Raw genomic sequence first — 13,267 nt, 5'->3', positions numbered from 1 at the left:
AGACAAGGTGGGAGATTTAAAAAACTGTCCCATTTCCCTCCTGCTTCAACTATGGCGGGCAACCCAGCCATGGGACAAATACTGCCAGGAGCCTGCCACCAACACGCAAATGCAACTGATCCCAGAAGATCCATCAGGGTCAGAGCTCACTGGGACGAGTTGGTGCAAAGTCGCAACCAATCCAGCCCAATGTCACGTTAATGACTTCAAAGTTTTTACCTCTATTACTCTATCTGAAAGTCCATTCCATGTATAGATTACTCTTTGTTTGAACAAGAACTTCCTGATATCAGACCTCAATTTGATTTTCCCCAGTTTGAACCTGTGCCCCCTTGTCCTTCTACCTTGAAGTGGTGCTCTGGATTTATCTTTTTCATACATAAGACCACAGTGGCATCACAGATCAGTCTGATGCTGTTCTCACCTGACATATATCCAAAAGAACATAAGAAATAGGAGCAGGAGTAGGCCATATGGCCCCTCGAGCCTGCTCCGCTATTCAATATGATCATGGCTGATCTACAACCTCAACTCCACTTTCCTGCCCAATCACCATATTCCTTGATTCCCCGAGAGTCGAAAAATCTATCTATCTCAGCCTTGAACTTGCTCAACGCCTCAGCATCCACAGCCCTCAGGGGTAGAGAATTCCAAAGATTCACAACCCTCTGAGTGAAGACATTCCTCCTCATCTCAGTCTTGAATGGCTGACCCCTTATCCTGCGACTATGTCTCCTAGTTCTAGACTCTCCAGCCAGGGAAAACAACCTCTCTGCATCTACCCTGTCAAGCCCCCTCAGAATTTTATATGTTTCAATGATATCACCTCTCATTCTTCTAAACTCCAGAGAATATAGGCCCATTCTACTCAAACTTTCTTCATAGGACAACCTTCTCATCCCAGGAATTAATCTCGTGAAACTTTGTTGCCCCGCCTCTAAGGCAAATATATCCTTCCTTAGATAAGGAGACCAAAACTGTACATAATACTCCAGGTGAGGTCTCACCAAAGCCCTGTAAAATTGTAGTAAGACTTCCTTACCTCTTGTACTCCAACCCCCTTGCAATAAAAGCCAACATGCCATTTGCCTTCCTAATTGCTGTACCTGTATGCTAACTTTTTGTGTTTCTTGTGGTATATATTAATGATTTGGACTTGAATGTGGGGGACTTGATCAAGAAGTTTGGTTGGTGGTGAGGAGGAAAGCTGCAGACTGCAGGAAGATATCAATGGGCTGGTCAGGTGGGCAGAAAAGTAGCAAATGGAATTTAATCCAGAGAAGTGTGAGATTGTGCATTTGGGGAAGGCAAACAAGGCAAGGGAATACACAATAAATGGGAGGATGCTGAGAGGTGTAGAGGAACAAAGGGACCTTGGAGTGCATGTCCACAGATCCCTGAAGGTAACAAGACAGGTAGATAAGGTGGTTAAAAAGGAATGCGGGATATTTTCCTTTATTAGCCAAGGCATAGAATATAAGAGAAAGGAGTTTATGCTAGAACTTTATAAACCATTGGTTAGGTGATAGCTTGAGTACTGCGTACAGTTCTGGTCACCACATTACAGGAAAGATGTGATTGCACTAGAGAGGGTACAGAGGAGATTTACAAGGATGTTGCCAGTGCTCGAGAATTTTAGCTATGAGAAAAGATTGGATAGGCTGGGGTTGTTTTCTTTGGAACAAAGGAGGCTGAGGGGAGATTTAATTGAAGTGTACAAAATTATGATGGAACTAGATAAAGTAGATAGAGAGGACCTACTTCCATTAGCAGAAGGGTCAGTGACCAGGGGGCATAGATTTAAAGTAATTGATAGAAGGATTAGAGGGGAGCTGAGGAGAATTTTTTTCACCCAGAGGGTGGTGGGGGTCTGGAACTCACTGCCTGAAAGGGTGATAGAGGCAGAAACCCTCAACTCATTTAAAAAGTACTTGGATGTGCACTTGAAGTGCCACAACCTACAGGGCTGTGGACCAAGTGCTGGAAACTGGGATTAAGCTGGATAGCTCTTTTTCGACCGGCACGGACATGATGGGCCGAATGGCCTCCTTCCGGGCCATAACTTTCTATGATTCTATGATACGAGGACACCCAAATTCCTCTGAGCACCAACATTTAATAGTTTCTCATCATTTAAAAAATATTCTGTTTTTCTATTCTTCCTACCAAAGTGAATAACCTCACACTTTCCCACATTATACTCCATCTGCCACTTCTTTCCCACTCACTTAACCTGTCTATATCCCTTTGCTGACTCTTTGCGTCCCCCTCACAGCTTACTTTACCACCTACCTTTGTATCATCAGCAAACTTGGATACATTACACTCAGTCCCTTTATCCAAGTCATTAATATAGATTGTAAATAGCTGAGGCCCAAACACTGATCCTTGCAGCACCCCACAAGATACAGCCTGCCAACCTGAAAATGACCCGTTTATCTCTACTCTTTTGTTTTCTGTCCGTAAACCAATCCTCTATCCATGTTAATATGTTAACCCCAACCTCATGAGCCCTTATCTTGTGCAACAACCTTTTATGTGGCACCTTATCGAATGCCTTTTGAAAATCCAAATATACTACATTCACTGGTTCCCCTTTATCTACCCTGCTAGTTTCATCCTCAAAAAACTCCAATAAATTTGTCAAACACGATTTCCCTTTCATAAAACCATGTTGACGCTGCCTAATCATATTATGATTTTCTAAGTGTCCTGTTACCACTTCCTTAATAATGGATTCCAGCATTTTCCCAACGACCGATGTTAGGCCAACTGGCCTGTTGTTCCCTGTTTTCTCTCTCCCTCCTTTCTTGAAAAGCGGGGTTACCATTTAATGTAATATACTTGAGTATTTGCAGGGCTCTGGGGAAAGAGCACGGGAGTGAGACTAATTGGATAGCTCTTTCAAAGAGCCGGCACAGGCATGATGGGCTGAATGGCCTCCATCTGTGCTGTATGATTCTATGAGATACTTCTATCTCTTCTCAGTCATTTCCTTCCACGACTGAAGAGCCCAAGTTTCTCCAGTCTTTAAGTGTGTCGTAATCTGATTAAGAATACAGGATACATGTTGTTTTCTACTTCAGGCTTTCAAAGGTCAACAAACTATAATTGGGGAACCTCAAACTTACCCAGCTGGATATCATGTTTAGAATGTTTCTAAGTAATGCTTTGCACACCTGGGGCTGTATAAATGTATAATTGTTTTCAGACCCAGAACTCTAAATAATTGTGTCTCCTGGAGGGGGTAAAGTATGTACCAGTACAGTCCACGCAAGCCCAATTGTAGGGTTGCCACCCGTTGGTTTTGGAACAAACTATTGGCTTTTTGTCCAGAAATCTCTAAATTGGAAACCTATTGCCAGACTTTCCATAAGGACGGTATTTTTTCAAGCTTCTTCTGCGTCTCATGATTTGGAGACATTGGTTATTAAGGTTTTCAATTAATTTTCATCGACATCAAAGCAAACATCAGACCTCAAGCTGCAATCACACTCCTGCCCAATCCTTATCAGGTGTCAACTGTGGCTCAGTGGGTAGTACTCTCGCCTTTGAGTCAGAAGGTTGTGGGTTCAAGCCCCACTCCAGAGACCATAAGCACAAAATACAGGCTAACACTCTGGTGTAGTACTGAGCAAGCGCTGCACTGTCGGAGGTGTTTTTGGATGAGGCATTATATCGAAGAAGAGCAGGGGAATTCTCCTGGTGCTTGGCCATTATCCCTCAACCAACATCACTGAAACAGATTATCTGGTCATTATCACATTGCTGTTTGTGGAACCATGCTGTTCCCTCCATTTAGAGCAAAGAAACAGGCCATTTGGCCCAACTGGTCGTCTATGCTCCACATAAGCTAGAGTACAAGGGGGCAGAAGTTATGCTGCAGCTATACAAAACCCTGGTTAGACCGCACCTGGAGTACTGTGAGCAGTTCTGGGCACCGCACCTTCGGAAGGACATATTGGCCTTGGAGGGAGTGCAGCATAGGTTTACTAGAATGATAGAATCATAGAAGTTTACAACATGGAAACAGGCCCTTCAGCCCAACATGTCCATGTCGCCCAGTTTATACCACTAAGCTAGTCCCAATTGCCTGCACTTGGCCCATGTCCCTCTATACCCATCTTACCCATGGAACTGTCCAAATACTTTTTAAAAGACAAAATTGTACCCGCCTCTACTACTGCCTCTGGCAGCTCGTTCCAGACACTCACCACCCTTTGAGTGAAAAAATTGCCCCTCTGGACCCTTTTGTATCTCTCCCCTCTCACCTTAAATCTATGCCCCCTCGTTATAGACTCCCCTACCTTTGGGAAAAGATTTTGACTATCTACCTTATCTATGCCCCTCATTATTTTATAGACTTCTATAAGATCACCCCTAAACCTCCTACACTCCAGGGAAAAAAGTCTCAGTCTATCCAACCTCTCCCTATAAGTCAAACCATCAAGTCCCGGTAGCATCCTAGTAAATCTTTTCTGCACTCTTTCTAGTTTAATAATATCCTTTCTATAATAGGGTGACCAGAACTGTACACAGTATTCCAAGTGTGGCCTTACTAATGTCTTGTACAACTTCAACAAGACATCCCAACTCCTGTATTCAATGTTCTGACCAATGAAACCAAGCATGCTGAATGCCTTCTTCACCACCCTATCCACCTGTGACTCCACTTTCAAGGAGCTGTGAACCTGTACTCCTAGATCTCTTTGTTCTATAACTCTCCCCAACGCCCTACCATTAACGGAGTAGGTCCTGGCCCGATTCGATCTACCAAAATGCATCACCTCACATTTATCTAAATTAAACTCAATCTGCCATTCATCGGCCCACTGGCCCAATTTATCAAGATCCCGTTGCAATCCTAGATAACCTTCTTCACTGTCCACAATGCCACCAATCTTGGTGTCATCTGCAAACTTACTAACCATGCCTCCTAAATTCTCATCCAAATCATTAATATAAATAACAAATAACAGTGGACCCAGCACCGATCCCTGAGGCACACCGCTGGTCACAGGCCTCCAGTCTGAAAAACAACCCTCTACAACCACCCTCTGTCTTCTGTCGTCAATCCAATTTTGTATCCAATTGGCTACCTCACCTTGGATCCCATGAGATCTAACCTTATGTAACAAACTACCATGCGGTACCTTGTCAAAGGCTTTGCTAAAGTCCATGTAGACCATGTCTACTGCACAGCCCTCATCTATCTTCTTGGTTACCCCTTCAAAAAACTCAATCAAATTCGTGAGACATGATTTTCCACTCACAAAACCATGCTGACTGTTCCTAATCAGTCCCTGCCTCTCCAAATGCCTGTAGATCCTGTCTCTCAGAATACCCTCTAACAACTTACCCACTACAGATGTCAGGCTCACCGGTCTGTAGTTCCCAAGCTTTTCCCTGCCGCCCTTCTTAAACAAAGGCACAACATTTGCTACCCTCCAATCTTCAGGCACCTCATCTGTAGCTGTTGATGATTCAAATCTCGGATACTCGGACTTCAAGGGTTAAGTTACGAGGAGCGATTACACAAATTGGGGTTGTATTCTCTGGAGTTTCGAAGGTTAAGGGGTGATCTGATCGAAGTTTATAAGATATTAAGGGGAACAGATAGGGTGGATAGAGAGAAACTATTTCCGCTGGTTGGGGATTTTAGGAGTAGGGGGCACAGTCTAAAAATTAGAGCCAGACCTTTCAGGAGTGAGATTAGAAAACATTTCTACACACAAAGTGTTGTGGAAGTTTGGAACTCTCTTCCGCAAACGGCAATTGATACTAGCTCAATTGCTAAATTTAAATGTGAGATAGATAGCTTTTTGGCAACCAAAGGTATTAAGGGATATGGGCCAAAGGCAGTTACATGCAGTTGGATCACAGATCAGCCATGATCTTATCAAATGGAGGAGCAGGCACGAGGGGCTGAATGGCCTACTCCTGTTCCTATGTTCCTATAAGCTTCATCTAACCCTATCAGTATATCTTTCTATTCCTTTCTCCCTCATGTGTTGATCTAGCTTCCCCTTAAATGCGTCTAAGCTATTTGCTCAACTACTCCTTGTGGTAGCAAGTTCCACTCTCGGGGTAAAGAAGTTTCTCCTGAATTCCTTATTGCATTTATTAGTGACTATCTTATGTTTATGACAGTGACTACACTTCAAAAGTACTTCCTTGGCCGTGAAGCACTGGAATGCCCTGAGATTGTGAAAGGCTTTCTTTTCTTTCTTTATCCTTCTCATTCGTTTTGAACCTACAGCAGTTCTGATTTTAAAACGTAACAGCAGCTGATTGGTGAAAGTTGAGATATGATTGGCTAAAAGCTATTGGCCAAAATCCCGGAGAATGATGATCGATAGGTTGCTTGATGCAACCAATCCAATCTCTGATGCACTTTTACACGGCGAAACAGGAAGGTGCTGCTGGCAGCTGAGTAAACGTATGTGTGGTGCACTATTGGTTAAACCTTGCACTTAATGTATAAAACTTGTACTCTACCCTGACTGTAGTTATACTGCAACTTCAGCTCAAGTAGTTCTAGATAACCCTTTCCATAGTTTAGCGTAGGTTGAGACCTATGGAGATTGCAGTGGCTGCATGCTGGCGTTGTGCTGCGTTTGCAATGTAACTGGAGTCAGTGCCAAAACCAATTTAAATTTTAAAAGGATCTTTAATCTACCACACGGGCTTTACATTTATAAACTGCTCACTCTCCTGCCAGTTCTTTTCTAACTTTAGAAGTTTCACTGGCAGCAGTACGCAGTGAACACATTTATCTATACACCTATGGAGCTCTGCCTTCCAGCTCTGGGTGCAGTGTGAACAGGCAGCATAACTGCAGCTACCTGCTCAATTTGCTCTTAGTTATATTCCTGATATTTCATGGAGCATAATTGGGGCAATAGGCCGACAAAGTCTCCAAGTTTCTCCCATGCTCCACTCTATTCCATGTTCATTTACAACAACACCCAACTCCCCCAGCGACTCAGTAAAAGTACCATCTGTTGTAGTAATAAGACATACAGCTGGTAGGTACTTGGTTACTTGATCTCAACATTCTGGGATAAGGAGCAGAAACATAACCAGACAGGGCTCCCACTCCTGATTACTATCCTGTGACTCTTACGGCTCTCAGGTGAAGACAGAATCAGGGTTGACTGTGACCCTCCCTCCCCCATGGTCAAATAGTTTGCTGGTCCTGATATTCCTACACACCTCTGCCTGGACACTGAAGACCCAAATGTGATGGGCTGAGCCATTAGCCTCTGACTCAGGCTTGCCCCTGGCAGGGCCTTGCACCAGAAAGCGGCAACTAAAGCACAGCCGCAGACCAACAGCCTCAGGGACTTCAGGCTGCTGTTCTCAAGGCCCAAAGAAGAGGAGATAGTCCTTGAGCTTTTTGGTCTCCCTTTCTGGCTGCCTGGCTCCGCTCCAATCTGAAAGGTTCCTAGTGCAAAGCCCACTGCTGGTTTCTTCAGGTTCTTTGGGTGCATAGAGAGGAAAGTGACATCGGAGGGCCGGTAACGACCCCACTTGACTGATTTCCATTGGAATGCTATGCCGGTGCTCATTGCAGGAGCAGCCCCAGCTCCACACCTCCAGGAATGCTTCCAAAATCTTGGGGCAACATTAAGGGGGCAGAGACCCAATGTAATGGGTCTCCACTCTCTTTCTCTCTCTGTAGAACCTGGGAAAGGAGTTATCCCCAGGCACTGCAGAGAACTATATCAGGACCAGTGTCTCAGCTCATACATGAGGATTGACTTCTTGGGTGCAGTACTAGAGGGCTGCCGGTTCACAAGGAACTGTAACCCAAAAAAAGATTCAACGCCTTCAAAAGGAGAGGAGAACATTGGGAGGGAAAAAAGCAGTATTATTGGTTGTTACTATAGGTCAGGTAAATCATTGGTCAAATGCAGATTAAAGGTCCCTCTATACTGCTTGTACAAGTTTTGGCTCTGTTTCAAATATTCTCTCAGGAACAGCAGGGATGGTCACTCCCGTAAGCGGACCGAGTATCTTATATATAGAAACGTGCCCGTACTGCCCAATATACAACCATCCAATCGCATAACCCAGCACTATAACTATGGGACCCTCTTGTGATCTGAAATGGATAATGTGTCTTTTGTAAGTGTCCTCATGTGCGCTTCTCTGATCATCCCAAAGGTAGACAGAAACTTTTAGTGAGACAATGCCAGATAAAATTTGTTCAATTGTTTGTTTCACATATATCAAATGAACGTAGAGTGACAAATATAAACAAATCTCACACTGATTCAACAGAACCCTCCTCAAGAATGATATTAGCAGGCTCATCCAATTCTTCCTGGTCATTTGGTTGCTTGGTGCAGAGGCTACGGGAGGAGAGCTCGGTCAAAAGTCTGAATGGGCTTGGGAGGGTGGTACACGGCAAATGAGAGGTGAATTTAAGTAATGGAAGATGGCCTGGAGCTTGAAGGAGAAAGTGCCAGAGAGGTAGAGAGAGATAGAGAGGGAACAAGGTGGGACTTGGTAATAAGAGCTACACCACCACTACAACAGGTTGAGTGGGTCAAGTGAAGGAATGCATAGCCAGGAGAGAAGGCTTTGATAAGAGTTAAGAAGTTGCGCCTGTAAACCTGGTCTCTGTCAGTACCGGATTATCGATAGATTTGTCCATGATGAGGTGATGGGTGTCGAGGGCCTTGTTCACAAAGGTGCAAATGTTTGGATGGCAATGCAAAGCTGGAAGTCACTGATGATCCACCCGTAAGATTCAGCCTGGAAAAGCAATAGGAGAGAAGGGAGGCTAAGCAATAGTGCTGAATAATGGGAGGGATTGAGGTAGGCATGGTGCAGGAGAAGGAGAAAGGGGGCCATGACTGGATGAGATCAGAGAATGTGATGGAAGAACAGGGTCTGGAATGGACCAAATAGGAAAAGTGGAAGTAGAAGGTTTGGGTCTGGAATGGCAATAAATATATGCACATAAATGGACACAGAGAGAAATCTTACATTGTATGTATCAGCAGCAAAAAGCTAAGAAGAATTAGGGAAGGAGCTGATAGGAGAAAGGCAACCAGTCCAATATCTGAGGGTCTATCTTAAGAAGGGAGCCTCAGTGCGGGAGGCTGCAATGGAGTGGAGTCTGGTTCGGGAGCCAGCAGGACAGCAAAGAATCAGCTTGGAGCCAACGAATGGAATTCAATCCGGAGAAGTGTGAGGTTATGCATTTGGGGAGGGCAAACAAGGCAAGGGAATACACAATAAATGGGAGGATACTGAGAGGTGTAGAGGAAGTGAGGGACCTTGGAGTGCATGTCCACAGATCCCTGAAGGTTGCAGGACAGGTAGATAAGAAGTCATATGGGATACATTCCTTTATTAGCCGAGGCATAGAATATAACAGCAGGGAGCTTATGCCAGAACTGTATAAAACACTAGTTAGGACACAGCTTGAGTACTGCGTACAGTTCTGATCACCACACTACAGGAAGGATGTAATTGCACTAGAGAGGGTACAGAGGAGATTTATGAAGATGTTGCCAGGACTGGAGAATTTTAGCTATGAGGAAAGATTGGACAGGCCGGGGTTGTTTTCTTTCGAACAGAGGAAGCTGATGGGGTGATTTAATTGAGATGTACAAAATTATAAAGGGCCTAGATAGAATGGATAAGAAGGACCTATTTCCCTTAGCAGAGAGGTCATTAACCAGGGGGCATGAATTTAAAGTGATTGGTAAAAGGATTAGAGGAGTGCTGAGGAAAAAGTTTTTCACACAGAGGGTGGTGGGAGTCTGGAACTCACTGCCTGAAAGGGTGGTAGAGGCAGAAACCCTCATCACATTTAAAAAGTACTTGGATATGCACTTGAAGTGCCGTAACTTACAAGGCTATGGACCAAGTGCTGGAAAGTGGGATTAGGCTGGGTGGCTCATTTTCAGCCAGCGCGGACACGATGGGTCGAATGGCCTCCTTCTGTGGCCTAAATTTTCTATGATTCTATGAATGGCAAAAACCAGTTCAGGAGCCGGTAGAGGACTGATGTTTGATCCACGAAATCAATTAGCAGAGTTCAACGCAGAAGCAAAAGAAGAAAAGTGAACATAAGAACATAAGAATAGGAGCAGGAGTAAGCCAAATGGCCCCTCATGCCTGCCACGCTATTCAATAAGATCATGGCTGATCTATGATCTCAACTCCATTTTCCTGCCCAATCCTCATATTCCTTGATTCCCCTAGAGTCCAAAAATCTATCGATCGCAGCCTTGAACATATTCAATGACTCAGCAACCATAGCCCTCTGGGGTAGAGAATTCCAAAGATTCACAATCCTCTGCATGAAGAAATTCCACCTCATCTTAGTCTTAAATGGCTGACCCCTTATCCTGAGGCTATGCCCCCTAGTTCTAGACTCTCCAGCCATGGGAAGCAACCTCTCAGCATCTATCCTGTCAAGCCCCCTCAGAATCTTGTATGTTTCAAAGAGATCACTTCTCATTCTTCTAAGCTCCAGAGAGTATAGGCCTACTCAATCTCTCCTCAATGCTAAAGGGATCAAGGGATATGGGGAAAAAGCGGGAACAGAGTACTGAGTTAGACGATCAGCCATGATCATTTTGAATGGCGCAGCAGGCCCGAAGGGCCGAATGGCCTACTCTTGTTCCTATTTTCTATGTTTCTGTGTTTTCAATGTAACCCCCTCATCCCAGGAATTAATCTAGTGAACCTTTGTTGCACTGCCTCTAAGGCAAGTATATCCTTCCATAGATAAAGTGACCAAAACTGTACACAGTACTCCAGGTGAGGTCTCACCAAAGCCCTGTACAATTGTAAGGAATCTTACAACACCAGGTTATAGTCCAACAGTTTTATTTGAAAATCACAAGCTTTCGGAGGCTTTCTCCTTCGTCAGGTGTCACACTCACCTGACAAAGGAGAAAGCCTCCGAAAGCTTGTGATTTTCAAATAAAACTGTTGGACTATAACCTGGTGTTGTAAGATTCCTTACATTTGTCCACCCCAGTCCATCACCGGCATCTCCACATCACTGTACAATTGTATTAAGACTTCCTTACTCTTGTACTCCGACCCCCTTACAATAAAGGCCAACATGCCATTTGCTTGCTGTACCTGCATGCTAACTTTTTGTGTTTCTCGTATAAGGACACCCAAATCTCTCTAACACCAACATTTAATAGTTTCTGATGTGGAGATGCCGGTGATGGACTGGGGTTGACAATTGTAAACAATTTTACAACACCAAGTTATAGTCCAGCAATTTTATTTTAAATTCACAAGCTTTCGGAGGCTACCTCCTTCGTCAGGTGAACGATGTGAAAATTTTCACATCGTTCACCTGACGAAGGAGGTAGCCTCCGAAAGCTTGTGAATTTAAAATAAAATTGCTGGACTATAACTTGGTGTTGTAAAATTGTTTATAATAGTTTCTGATTATTTAAAAAATATTCCGTTTTTCTACTCTTCCTACCAAAGTGAATAATCTCACATTTCCCTACATTATACTCCATCTGTCACCTTCTTGCCCACTCACCTAACCTGTCCATATCCCTTTGCACAGTCTTTGTGTTCTCTTCACAGCTTACTTTTCCACCTACCTTTGTATTATCAGCAAACATGGATACATTACACTCGGTCCCTTCATCTAAGTCATTAACATGGATTGTAAATAGGTGGGGCTCAAGCAATGATTCTTGTGGCAGTCACTAGTTACAGCCTGCCAACCTGAAAATGACCCGTTTATCCCTACTCTCTGTTTTCTGTCCGTTAATCAATCCTCTATCCATGCTAATATATTATCCCCAGTTGAACCTTTGCCCAGATGTCAACGCAGCAACAGGGTAAAGCCCTGTTGGCAGCAGAGTAGTGGAGTTTAGCCCAGAAAACTAGGAAGTAAATTAAAATTAAAAGAGCGGATGACAAAAGGGAATATGAAGAGATTAGGAAAGAAGTCAAAAAAGCAATTAGGAAAGCAAAGAGGAACTACAAAATTAAATTATCAAGGAATATAAAAAGATATAGTAAAGTATTCTACTGACACATAAATAACAAAAGAGAAATCAGGATAGGGGTAGGGCCACTAAGGGCTGCCCAAGATAAACTCACAGGTCATGACAGTGAAATGGCAGAAATATTTGAAAAAGAGATCAAGAAAGATATTAAAACATTTAAGGTAGAAAGGGGGGAGATAATTGAAAAACTAATCAAACTTAGGGAGGATAAAATGGATTGCATCCACGAATATCAAAAGAAGTTAGGAAAGAGATACCAGAGGAAGTATTACATACATATATAAAAATTCACTAGAAAAGGGAATAGTGCCAGAGGACTGGCGGACAGCTAATGTGATTCCCATTTTTAAAAAGGGAGTTAGAATAAGTCCAGGGAACTATAGACCAGTTAGCTTAACGTCAGTGGTCGGAAAGATAATGGACTCTTTACTCAAAGACATCTAGAGAACGAAAATATAATAAAGAATAGTCAGCACGGATTTCAGAAGGGAAAGTAATGCTTGACCAATCTTATTGAATTCTTTGAAGAAATAACAGAAAGAGTAGACAAAGGTAATGTAGTAGACGTAATATATTTGGATTTTCAAAAGGCCTTTGATAAGGTATCGCATTGTAGACTCATGGCTAAGGTCGGAGCATGTGGAATCAGGGGACAGTTCGCAGAATGGATAGCAAGTTGGCTACAAAACAGAAAACAGAGAGAAAGGATTAAAGGTAACTACTCAGACTAGCAAAAGTTGGGAAGTGGTGTTCATAAATCATAGAATCATATAAAGTTATGGCACAGAAGGAGGCCATTTGGCCCATCATGTCCATGCCGGCCGAAAAAGAGTTATCTAGCTTAATCCCACTTTCCAGCACTTGGTCCGTAGCCCTGTAGGTTACAGCACTCCTCAGCTTCCCTCTAATCTTTCTACCAATTACTTTAAATCTATGCCCCCTGCTCACTGACCCCTCTGATAAGGGAAATAGGTCCTCCCGATCCACTCTATCTAGTCCCGTCATAATTTTATATACTTCATACTTCTCTGGATTAAATTCCATTTGCCACTTTTCTGCCCACCTGACCAGTCCAATGATGTCTACCTGCAGTCTACAGCTTTCCGCCTCATTATCAACCACATGGCCAATTTTTGTAACATCTGCAAACTTCTTGATCAAGCCCCCCATATTCAAGTCCAAATCATTAATATATACCACAAAAAGCAAGGGACCTAGTACTGAACCTTGCGGGACCCCACTGGAAACAGCCT

This window comes from Heptranchias perlo, chromosome 14, assembly GCF_035084215.1.
Source record: "Heptranchias perlo isolate sHepPer1 chromosome 14, sHepPer1.hap1, whole genome shotgun sequence".
NCBI lineage: Eukaryota > Metazoa > Chordata > Chondrichthyes > Hexanchiformes > Hexanchidae > Heptranchias > Heptranchias perlo.
The sequence above is the reverse complement of the archived record's forward strand: the minus strand, read 5'-3'. Positions refer to the sequence as shown.